This window comes from Phocoena phocoena, chromosome X (assembly GCF_963924675.1).
Source record: "Phocoena phocoena chromosome X, mPhoPho1.1, whole genome shotgun sequence".
NCBI classification, from domain to species: domain Eukaryota; kingdom Metazoa; phylum Chordata; class Mammalia; order Artiodactyla; family Phocoenidae; genus Phocoena; species Phocoena phocoena.
In genome coordinates, this window is record NC_089240.1 from 106763205 (window position 1) to 106776313 (window position 13109).

A 13109-nucleotide genomic window follows, 5' to 3' on the forward strand; every position below is an offset into this window, starting at 1 on the left:
GTCCCAAAGTGCCAGCATGCTGAAGCCCTGGGAAGGCTGCCCCGGCAGCAAAATAAAATCTCTCATCTCCCTGTGGGTCACAGAACATAAATAACACCAACACAGAGCTAATAAGTGGACTAATTTACCCTTTGCTGTGGCTTTCAGGAAACCTTTCATCAAATTTATTGCCAGAGCTGCTGCACATTATTGTGCTCTTTATTAGGCATTCTTCTCCCTGAAGATTAATTCAGGACTTTATGAAGCTGCGTGTTCCAGAGTAATAGATGATTGCAAGTAAGTTAAGAGGTGTCACATTCACATCACTATAGACACATGAAATTGTGGTCAAATATCTGATGACATTCTTAACATAGTATATTGGCTTAAAGTTGACATGACAACTCTCTTTTTGGACCAGTGCCAAAATGGGAATATTTCGGGACGTTCAGTTTCAAAGGAGATGGATAATGCAGAATAAAAAGAGTTGTAGTATGTTCCCTCAACTACATCTATAAGATGACTATACTGTACAAATTTTAGAAAAGTATTCTGTCAAATCACAGGGTCTTGTTTCTCATCTCCCTCATATCATCTTTGCCAAAAAACAGGACTGAACTGATAAAAGTATATGTGTTATACATTTTTCTATGACCTAACTTCTGTGGAAATGAATTAACACTGGTTTAACTTATACATATAAAACCAGCTTTGAATTTACAATAACATGCTGACATAAATAAAACTTTGAATTTGTCTACACAACTTCAAATTGAATCCATCCTTCCATCCATCCATTCATTCAGTAACTATTAAGTGCCTACTCTCTTTTAGGTACTCTTCCAGGTACCAGGGAAAAAAAGCTAAGTTGAGTTGCTGGTTTAAGATCTATGTAACAAAAAAATTGAAGGTTGATTAAATTGACCATTTAAATATTATTCAAGCATCTTTGCAAACAGAGCTGTATCTAAATCACAAAGCATAATGACAAATAGACATTTAGTAAATTCCAGTTAGCATATTCAGCATAGAGAAGCCATCTGTGTTATCTACACCTCAAAGTGGACTCTTGATAATGTTGCTTGGTCAAATTTACTGAAAACTCAAATTGCCTGTTTTTGTTTTATAATGCTTCGGATATCTGAACTCCATGTCAAAATGGTGTTTATACAGTTTTACTAAGATTAATATCTATAGGACATGCTCTTCATCTGTAGTGCAAATAAAAACAGCATGTACTTCTCAAAGCACTTACCATGTGTCAGACACAGTTTTAAGCTCCTTGTATATTAATCAATGACTCTATGAGTTAGGTGCTTTTCCCCTCATTTTACAGAGGAGGAAAAATGAGATAAAAGTTCACACAGCTAGTGAGAGTCAAAGGCAGGACTACATAGTAGGCAGAGGCAGAACTGTTAGACCTTATGTTATGAGAGAGAGAAAGAAGGGAGAAAATTTCCTATATTTTAGTTTGGTTTGGTAACTTTGAACTATAAACCTTAAATATCTCCTGAATTACCTACAGTCAAGATTTCTTGAGAGCTTATTCAAGGTGCCCTGTACTTAAAAGGCATTCATTTGGAATGGAAGTAGCAATGTTTTTTAACCATTTTCCTGAAAAAGATTGCTTTACAATTGTCAGTGGTGGAGGGCATGGAGTTTTATTACATATGTCAGCTTTTCTAACTAAATGGATACAATGATGGCTCTATAATTCTAAAATTCAAAGATTCATTCACTCACAATTAGAAAAATAGTACCTGGTAGTGAAAGTTATGACCACATAGATAATACAAAATAAAAAGTATAGTTAAGGGGTCTAGAAATGGACTGTCATTAATTAGTTTGAAATAAAGTCTTCATTATTTTTCTTGATTTGGCTTCACCAGTTATAGTGGGCAACACAAACTGGTTGGTTGTGGGGCTTTTTAGAATTATTATTTTAAAAGTTTCTTTCTGCAAGCCATTTTCCCCTACAAAAAAATGTTCCATTGTTTCTAGAGCAGTTGGTTCACTGCCCAACAGGAAATAAATAATAAGCCTGGACTCTCATGTTAAAAATAATGCAACTATATAAAACTAGGCTATTTCTACGTGGAAATATACTGGATCAATAACTGAAAAGCCTAAATAAGTCTACTCTTTTAATCTTTGTTTCCAGATTTACCTACAGGTTTCCCCCTCATATTATTCCCACTGTAGTGTGGAAAGTTTTTTAGGCTATACCATTCTAACTAGTTTTTTAAAAGCTTCTCTTGGACAGGGTTACTAGCAGAAGATGCTTGCTACGCTATGAATACAGTAGGGTCCCTTTTAGCTTTATATTAGTATTATTATTTAGTTAGTATTGTCAGCTATTTATGGATCAAAGTAGGAAAATTTGGAAAACTTTTTTAAAAGGCTTGCATATTTTAGATCCAACTACATATTTGCATATTCTTAGGGTGTTGGATATTTCTCCAAGCCTGTAGTGACACAGCAAAAATCAAAAACAAGCAAACAAACAAAATCTTAGAAATCCTGGAAAAGAGGACATATTTTTATAAAGGCCTATAAGTTATTCTAGTTGATAAAAACATCCTTTGGGTATAACATTATAAAGGTCTGAAATGTGTGAAGCAGCAACAAGATTTTAGAGATTCATACGCAGAAATGGAGAATACAGAAATCAGTTGTTATACTAACTCTTAATTGCTATGGCAAATGAGTTAATCAAATCATGTCCACTAAATCGAAATAACCATTTGATAATAACTCGTCACTTTTGTCCTTCAAAAGGAAGAAGAAGACATATGCTACTTGACTTGTGGAATGGCAAAATAAGGAGCTCAGCAGAGAGCAGTGATGAAACTGGATAAATTTATCAAAACCACATATTTCAGGACTCTGGAAATTGACCAAAGGCATATAACATATTAAGAAAAGTTTATTCAAGAAAAACAACTAAACCTTAATAAGGACAATGGGAGTATATAGCATTTTAACCTGGGGCTGCACCAATCTTCAAGTCCCAGATCCATTTTTGATAGCTCTACAAGTGCAAAGTAGACTATGAGGACTTGGCAGTCTCATGCTGGAAGGCAGCTCTCTTGATTTAGAGCAAAGAGAATAAAAATTCATGCCCCGAGGTATTGTCAAAGCCAGCTGTAATCTTGCTGACAAACAATCAGGGAAGGTTATTCATCCCTAGCTGAACATGAAGCTTTGTGTACCCAGAAAGAACTGACTTTACAAGGACTGACTGATTCACTGACTGAAATTAAAATGTGTACCCCCGTCAACACTCAGATACATTAGCAAAGTGTGGAAATCTTATTAACTTAAAAAGCTGAAACGTAAAGTCTGAGCAATCACTGATTTGGCATTAAGTTATGCTGATCCAGAGGTAACCTCTATGAAAACAGTATTAAAAAATAAAAGCAACAAAATACTTTTTTTAAAATAGAGCAGAGACATCAATGACCACACAGTACATGGAATACAGACATACAGAATTAGCCTAAGCAAGATACCAAACAAATAGATCAAACAAAGAAAAACTAGTAACAACAACCAAAAGTCCATAGAAGGGATCCAAATCCATAGATACTAAGCTAAATTTTCTAAGATAATCAACTTCCAACAAAAATTTACATGACATGCAAAGAAATAGGAAAATATGACCCATACTCAGGGGGAAAAAAAAGCAGTCAAGAGCAACTGTCTCTAATGGTGTCCAGATGTTGAACTTAGTAGAAAAAGACTTCAAAGCATCTATTATAAATGTGTTCAAAGAAATAAAGAAAACTATGCTTTAAAAATTAAGGGAACATGTTTTGACAATGACTCAGTAAAGAATATAAAGACAAAATTTATTTTTAAAAATACCAAATGGAAATTTTATATTTGAATAGTACAATAACTGAAATGAGAAATTCACTAGAATGGCTTAATAGCATATTTGAGCTGACAGTGTAAAGAATCACTGGAGTTGATGATAAATCAATAAAGAGTGTCTAATCTAAGGAACAGAAAAAACAGAGACACGAACAGAGCCTCAGAGACCTGCGGACAACACAAACCATATCATCATATGCATAATGAAATTCTTAGAATGAGAAGAATGGCAGAAAGAATATTTGAAAAATTAACAAATTTACAAATTTGAGGAGAAATATTAAACTACACATCCAAGAAACTCAACTGAATCAAAATAGTATAAACATAAAGAGACTCATGCCTAGAGACATGTAAGTAAGGAGTTGAAAGACAAAGACACAGGGACCTTGTAAAACAACTATACTCCAATAAAAATTGGAAAAAAAAAAGACACAAGGACTTCCCTGGTGGTCCACTGGTTAAGACTCCATGCAACTGCAGGGGTCATAGGTTTGATCCCTGGTCAGGGAAGTAAGATCCCACATGCCACGTGGCCAAAAAAAAAAAAGAAAAGAAAAAAAGAAAGAAAGACAAAGACACAGAGAAGCTCTTAAAGTGGCAAGAGAAAAAAAAAAAACTTATTACATACCAAAGTAAGATTAACAGCTTACTTCTAATCAGGAACAATGGAGGCCAGAAGCAGTGGGCTGGCATAGTCAATGTACAGGAAGAAAAATATTGCCTATATCCAGCAAAATTTTCTTTCAAAAATGAAGATGCAAAGAAGACATTCCTACATAAACACAGATTGAGAGAATGTGTACCTACCAGATCTCCTTTGCAAAATATACTAAAGGAAGTCCTTCGAGATAAAAAGAAACAGCATGACACAAAGACATAAAGAGCACTGGTAAAGGTAAACATGTAAATATAAAAGTGCAAATGTATATTTTACTTTTTTCTTCTCATAATTATTTGTAATGACAATTGCATGAAGAAATAATTATAAAACTATATTATTGGCTTTATCACATATAAAGATATATATGACAATAACACAGAGGAGTGTGGTGAGAATAGAGCTACAATGGAGAAAATTATATACATTTATTGAAATTAGGTTGGCATCAATCTAAAGTAGATTGTAATAAGTAAAAAAGAATATTGTAAGCTACTGTGTCCTAAACCGTGCCCCACCCCCCAAATTCATGTGTTAAAGCACTAACCACCAATTTGACTGTATTTGGAGATAGGGAAGGAATGATTTTAGGAACGATTGAGGTTAAATGAGGTAATAAGAGTGGGGTCCTAACCCACTAGGATTGGTGGCCTTAAAAGAAGATGGGAGAGATATTTCTCTCTGTCTCCATGTGCAAACACTGAGGAAAGACCATGTGAACACACAGTGAGAGAGTGGCTGTGTGCAAGCCAGGAAGAATGCTCTCCCCAGAACCCAAACATGCAGGCATCCTGATCTCAGACTTCCACACCCCAGAACTATGAGAAAATAGATTTCTATTGTTTAAGCTACTCAGAGGTATTTTGTTATAACAGCCTAAGCCAACTAAGACATACACCCTACAGTAACCTTAAGAAAAATAACTGAAAAACATAGTAAAAGCAAACAAATAGCAAATTAAATTGGAATTAAAGTATCACAGCAAAAATAATCTATACAACAAAATGGAAGTCAGTGAAAGAGAAAATGTAGAGACAAAAGGATGTGTAATATATAGAAAACAAACAGTAAAGTATAGACATAAATTCTCAACAAAATACTATCAAGCTGAATCCACAAAACTTTAAAAAATATTACTTAGAATGACCAGTTATCCCTGGAATATGAGGTTGTTTTAGCCTCCAATAATTAATGTAATATACTTTATTAATAGAAAAAAAGGACAAAACCACATTATTTTCTCAATAAAGAGAAAAAAAGCATTTGACAAAATCTGACACTAATTCATAATAAAAACCCTCAACTACCTAGTAAAGAAAGGAAACTTGGTTAACCCAATAAAAGGCATCTATTAAAAACTTAAAAACAACATCATGCTTAATGGTGAAAGACTGGTTGCATGCTGTCTAAGGTTGAGAAAAAAACAAAGATGACAAAGATGTTTGCTTCTGCCACTTCTATTCAACATTATAATGGTGATTTTAATCAGTCCAATAAGGAAAAAAAAGAGAGGAAAATAAAAAGCATGCAGATTAGAAAGAAAAAAACAAAAAAGACTTCACTGGGATGATTCTGTATATAAAAAACCCTAAAAAATTACACTCTTACACACACACACACACACACACACACACAATTAGAACTAAAACATACATTTAGAAAAGTTTCAGGATACAAGAACAATGTATAAAAATCAAATGTATTTCTATATACTAGCAATAGACTATCTGAAAATAAAAATAGGAAAATAATTTCATTCAAAATATCATGAAAAAGAAAAAATACTTAGAAATAAACTTAACAAAAGAGCTGATAGATTTATATGCTGAAAGTTACAAAACATTGCTGAGAGAAATTAAAGATGATCTCAATGAAAGGAGAGAAAATTCTTGTTTCTTATTTAGAGGCTCACATTGTAAAAATGGGAATTCTACTCAAATCAATCTACAGATTAATAGTGATCCTTATCAAATGAAGTTACAGATACCTGCAGAGTAGGGAAATCAAAACTCTATCCATTCACAAACACAATGAATAAGCTGGAAAACTGTCAGAATCAAGTTACTCAGAACTCGGGAAGTCAATCAAAAACTTACAACAACCAGGGCAGTGCTTAATGAAGAAAAAAACCATGATGATTTCAAGTAAGAAAACTCTGTGACATTTTAACTTACCCTGTTAACATCCCCCCATTCTGCATTCTACTTTGAAGATAACCACCTACATTCCTATTGCAGAATACAGGTATCAGAGGAAGTCATAAAGGACTTATTCTCAAAGAATTCTGGTTCTGTGTTTTGATCTGTCTGGTGGCTCCCTAAGAGATGGGCTAAAGGGCTTAAACTAATTTTTCCTGCCACAAAGCCCTCCCAAGGCTGAGGCAGCATTCTGGGCAGCATTAAAGTAAATTTATTAGCCACTGTTGCTAGGGGCAAAGGATAACAGTCAGAATAGGAAATAGACCAAAAAGCTTGGGAGGAAAGAGGATAGAAAAAGACATGCTTCCAGGAATAAGAGCTTTGAAAAACACCTGCATATCCCAGGGAATGTAGATGGCCATAGGCATGTCCAGTGACAGAGACATGCTCACAGAAGACCTGAGAAGACACTAAGCACTCAACTCTGACTTACCTTACCATGCAAGCAGGAAGTAATGGCTAAGGCAGAGTTGTAAACTGCCTGGCTAACTGCTTTGTTAAGCATTAAGGAATTCCCCAATACAGACCCAATCTGCAAACACTAGGAGAGTTCTATTTTAAACTTTCCTTTTCTTTTCCTTCTCTCTCTTTTCTTTTCTTTCCTTCTCTTCTCCTCTCTTCTTTTCTTCCTTCCTTTCCTTTCCTCTCCTTCCTTTCTTCGTTCTTTCTCTTTCTTTCCTTTCTATCTTCCTTCCTTCCTTCCTCCCTTCCTTCCTTCTTCCTTCCTTCCTCCCTCCCTCCCTTCCTTCCTTCCTTCCTTCCTTCCTTTCTTTCTTTCTGTCTTTCTGTCTTTCTTTCTGTCTTCCAGGAGTATCAAGTAATCTGTCAAATCACTAGCTGGTACTAAACTAATGGGACAGATCCTTCAGTGGCTGCATTCAATAAAGACTACAGATTTTACAAAATTAATACAGAAAATTCACTAAACAAACAAACAAACAGACACCCAACAATCACAGAACAGCATATAACAGCCCAGGAGAAAGGGGAGAATTTAATTTCTAGAGTTTCCACGTTATAATATTCAAAATGACCACTTTTTTTTTTTTTTTTGCGGAGCACAGGCTCCAGACGCGCAGGCTCAGCGGCCATGGCTCACGGGCCCAGCCGCTCCGCGGCATGTGGGATCCTCCCAGACCAGGGCGCGAACCCACGTCCCCTGCATCAGCAGGCAGACTCTCAACCACTGCGCCACAAGGGAAGCCCCAAAATGACCACTTTTTAATGAAAATTTTTTGACACATGAAAAGAAAAAATAATTTGTGGCCCACTTACAGGCAAAAATATATTAATAGGAACAGTCCCTGAGGAAGTCCAGGTGTTGAAATTACTACACAAAGACATTAAATCAACTGTTTTAAATATATTCAAAGAGCTAGAGGAAGACATAGACAAAGAATAAAAATAAAAAAGGAGGGGTTTTAATAAATTTAATTAATTAATAATTAATTAATAAAATTAATTATTAATCTATATTAATGGACACACAAAGAATAAAATAATTTGTGATAATAACATAAAAATGGAGGGATGGACCTATATATGAGCAAATTTTGTGTATATTAGTTGCTATTAATTCAAATTATAAATAGATATAAAATAATTTAAGTTAAAAATTAAGATATTAATTTTAACCTCAAAGTACCCAGTAAGGAAAAAAAATTTAATATACAGTAAAAGAAATGAGAAGGGAATTAAAACAGCACATTTGAAAAAAAATAGACACACAAGAAAGACAGCAATAGAGGAATTGGGGAACAAGAAAGGTGTGACATATAGAAAACAAATAGAAAAAGGGAAGAGTGGATACTTGTCAGTAATACCTTAAATATAAATTGATAAAATCCTCCAATTAAAAAGCAGAGATTGGTAGAAAAGAGAATGTACATTATTTGTCACTCTTTCATATCCATTATCTGATTTGATCCTGACATGCCCACGTCCCCCGCAAATTTGGCATTATTATCCCTATTTGAGAACTGAGGAAACTGAGGTTTACAGGCTGAGCAACTGGTCAAGATAAAATAGATACTAGGATTTGAACCCAGGTCTGCCTGATTCCCATCCACTATACTATTGAAATGTTTATTTGAAAAATGGAATTTATTGAGGCAGGAGAATGAGATAAAATTCCTGATGCCCAATCTGCATCAGGACTTTCTAGGGAGTTTCTAGGCATTGTAATTTTTTAGAGCATCAAAGGTGGTTCCAATGTGCATCCAGCATTGAGAATGACTGCCAAAAGAGGAGTTGAGAGAATATAGGTCTGAGAATCAGGATGCTATGCTTTAGTTTGCTCTCACTGTCACTAATTTTCCCTGTGACATCTGGCAACTCACCCAGCCATGTTGCCATGGAGCTTACATATTAAAGGGGGCAGGCAGAAAATAAAAGTTAAATATGTAATCGATATAGTATGGCAGAAAGTTACAAGTGTATGCAGAAAAATAGAGCACGGTTAGGGGACTCAAGGTGTAGAATCAAGTCAGAGCAGGACAAGGGGAATAGGGATTTCATTTAAATAGGAAGGTTACAGAGATCTCACAGAAAAGGTAAATATATATAAAAATGTTAGAAGTGTATGAAGCATTATATGAGAATATAAGATAGTTTTATATGACAGTTGTAGATTCTTGATCCAAGAAGGAAAACAAAAGCTACGTGCTTATTCTCATTGAAACATATTAGCTACTGAAAAAGATGATATTTAGGTTATAACTTCACAATGTCAATCAATTTGACTTTTTAAAACCACTCTGTTGACCAATTTTCCCCAGTTGTTTGAACCTGGCATGATTAATGCTAACATAACGCTATATAGTGCCTTCCAAATCCAAGCAATTAGTTTGGTCTATCCAGTCCCCAATTAAGTGAAGACAAAAATTGGAAAAAATGATTACCTGATCATGCTTTAAAATGGTAAGTTCACTATCCCACTATGGCTATGCTTTGACAATATATTCTGCTAATATTTTATAATACACTCAGTGCTATTTTCTGGCCTTATAGCTTCTGACCATGCCCATATGCCATTGCACTCAAATAACATTGAGAGATAATAAAAATGTGTTAGCTACAGTGTTGTCAGCGGATTTTACTATTCATTATTCTCCTTTGTGTGCTACTCCAAGTTTCTGTATTTTTTTTTTTTTTTGCGGTATGCGGGCCTCTCAGTGTTGTGGCCTCTCCCATTGCGGAGCACAGGCTCCAGACGCGCAGGCTCAGCGGCCATGACTCACGGGCCCAGCCGCTCCGCGGCATGCGGGATCTTCCCGGACCGGGGCATGAACCCGCGTCCCCTGCATCGGCAGGCGGACTCTCAACCACTGCGCCGCCAGGGAAGCCCCAAGTTTCTGTATTTTAATAGAGTCCATCAATTTCTGTACACCTTATGCATAATTATAATCATATTGTGAGGTTTCTGAATTGATAGTACAACATTTACTGCCATGTGCTTAAAAAGCAAAAGAGTGTCTTTTTTTATTTGCCTGTTGTTTTCAGAATTCTAGCTTTTGTCCATTTGCCTCCTTCAAGTAAACCTTATGTTACTTATGTTAGCAATCTGGGTTCCCGGGTGTTCCCAGTGAGATCAAAAAGTCGTGTTTATGCAGTTAATACTGGACACGGGTTTAGCTACAGGCTGATATTCTGAGTGGCCTTTAAGGCTGGCTGTCTGGCTTCAGAAGTGAAGTAATCCTAATGTGGGAGAACCATCTGTTACCCCTGAGCTTTTCTCATATTGTTTTTCTTACCTGAAATTTCTTCCCTCATTCTTCTTGCTCATAGTGCTCTAGCCACTTGCTATTCCTCAAACATCTCAAATATGCTCCAGGCTTAAAACATTTACAGTTGCTGTTCCCTAGGCTTAGGAAACCCTTCCCGAGCTACCCACATGGCTAACTCTCTCACTTCATTTAACCTCATCAGAGAGGCATTCGTGCACATTCGATGGAAAATACTTCTATCCCCATCCTTTCACTCTGTCTCTTAACCAGGGCAGCTGGCTTGGTCATAGTCTACTGAGCTGTAATATTAAGAATTATATGCTGAATTATCTAATAGGCAGATATACATGCTAAGGGCACCAGAAAAACAGGGTCACCAAAATGCTTTTTTAAATAATTTGGTATCATTAAGGCGGTCACCGTGGGACTTCCTTAAACTCATTTTTAATTATATATTGGGGATGGGAATGGGGAACAATTTTCTTTTTAGTTCTTTGGATCCCTAAAGGTCTTACTCTTACCCTAGAACTATGTCACCATTCTTTGACAAACTATATTCCATGCTAAGAGCAAGTAGCTAACATATGTCATACATCTTATTTAGCCACTTCAGAATGAGCATATGCTGGTTGCTTTACCTTATAAGAGGAGCGCCCTCCCTCAAGATGAAAAACAATTAAAATACACTTTTCCCCCTGACTTCCTTATTTTAAAGATACCATGTTCAGAATCTTGTTTTATTTTTTTAAAATTATGGTGGTAACCACAAATGCCAATCAGACTCTAGTTAATCTTATTCTAGATTGATTTTGAAGGTGACTTCTCAGGATAGAGCATATACTAACCCTGAGCCGAAAGAGAAGCTAAGTAGCCTCTATCACTGTCTCTCTTAACTGTGCTTGTGTGCCCTATGATTCCAGAGGTTGCTGTTTAATAGTGAAAAGAAGAGAAATCGTGCAATTTAATGTTCTACGGACAACATGGCTAGAGCAGACACATAATCGTAGACTCTGTGAGGTACCTGATACTTATGTAATTTTTCCCATTCTAAGGCACTGTCAATCCCACAGAATTCAGTCTCTTACGTTTCCCCCTTTTCATCACCATTCTTAGGAAGTATGTCACATATCACATTCTCCATCCTTTGAAACGTATGGTCTGGAACTATTCAATAGTTGCAATGCGATGATTCTGGGCTGCTGGGCACAGCTGATTGGCACATTAAACTGCTAGGAGACTCTTATCTGGGGTAGACAGAATTCTTTCCAATGTACTCCTAAGGGACCCTCCAGTAATGAAAAATAGTAATTCGAAGTCCTTCCTACCTGTCTGTTGCCAGGCAGTTCTAAATGAAGTCTAAATGAAAAACTTTTTTCTTTTCCCACAACCTATATTAAAGCAAATCAAGGGTAAGCCAGTAGAGGTTGGAGAATTTGACTAGACACCCTGATGTTAGCAATTTAAGAATTATTTCAAACTCTATTCATCCCCATATACAATACAATAGAGCAATTTCATGGATGCAGTCAAGTTATATTTTCTTAAACTTCTATCACTAACCTAGCTCATCAGTTTAAAAGAAAATCACACAAACCCATATACACATACACATATATGTGTAGTGATTGTTTTTTAAATAAAAATTTAGCATTATAAACCTGAAACGTATTATTAAATCTAATGGAACTTTTCATGTTTCCCCACCCATACTCTATCCAGCCAAATCTGAACACATTTTGGAGATGAGGACGTTCTAGCTAATTAAAATAAAATGAGACCCGATTCAAGATTCTGAGTGTAAAGACAGATATTTCTTCAAATAAAATTTGAAGAATTTACATTTGAAAATTGAATCTTGTCATTAAAACATTGTAAACATCATATAGTCTTTAAAATTGATGAGTTTTTAGAATGAATAAATCTGCAGTTGAATGGTAAGCATTTCAATGGCAGTATTTCCAGAGATGAAAGAAAACGATGTTGGATTGGCTTGTGTACAAGAATTGTACATTAGTGTACTCTAATTGCCTATGGCATTCTTTTATTGCTTCTGACTAATTGTTACATAGAGTTGCTTTATACATCTAAACTCCTCCTAAATTCTATCTTTAGAGGTAGCTCCATGCTGCACTGACAAGTGATTGATGGATTTGTTGTAAAACACCTGAAATTTATAAGGCATTATTATTTGGAAGCACCTATGAAGATATAGTACAATTATTTTTTTAATGTTTTATTATTTGACTAACTCAAATATTATTTCCTCCAGTTTCTCCTCTACCATTCTAGCTTAACTAATAATAATTTCCTGCATTAAACCAAATGGCTCTCCAGGGACGACTGTGTTGCTTTAAAAGTTCTTTAACGGAGGACAAAAGCTGAGATCTTTTTGATTACAAGTATTTCTTTACTTTACATAGTTCCTTCTCCTAGTTGAAGATTATATCAAGTAATTGTTTTGTTAAAATTTAAAGTACCTTATTTGGGTTTGCATTCTGTAAGGAACCAATTTGCCAAAACAACAACCCCTTAAAGATTCGACTGTGACTCGGCTTAAGACAAGAATTTCAGATTAATGAGCTATCTTTAAGTGAAAGCTCTAAACAGCCTCACATTCATAAGTCTGAAACTGTAGAGAAATCAACAGCCTTTAAGCTTTCTATTAGTAGT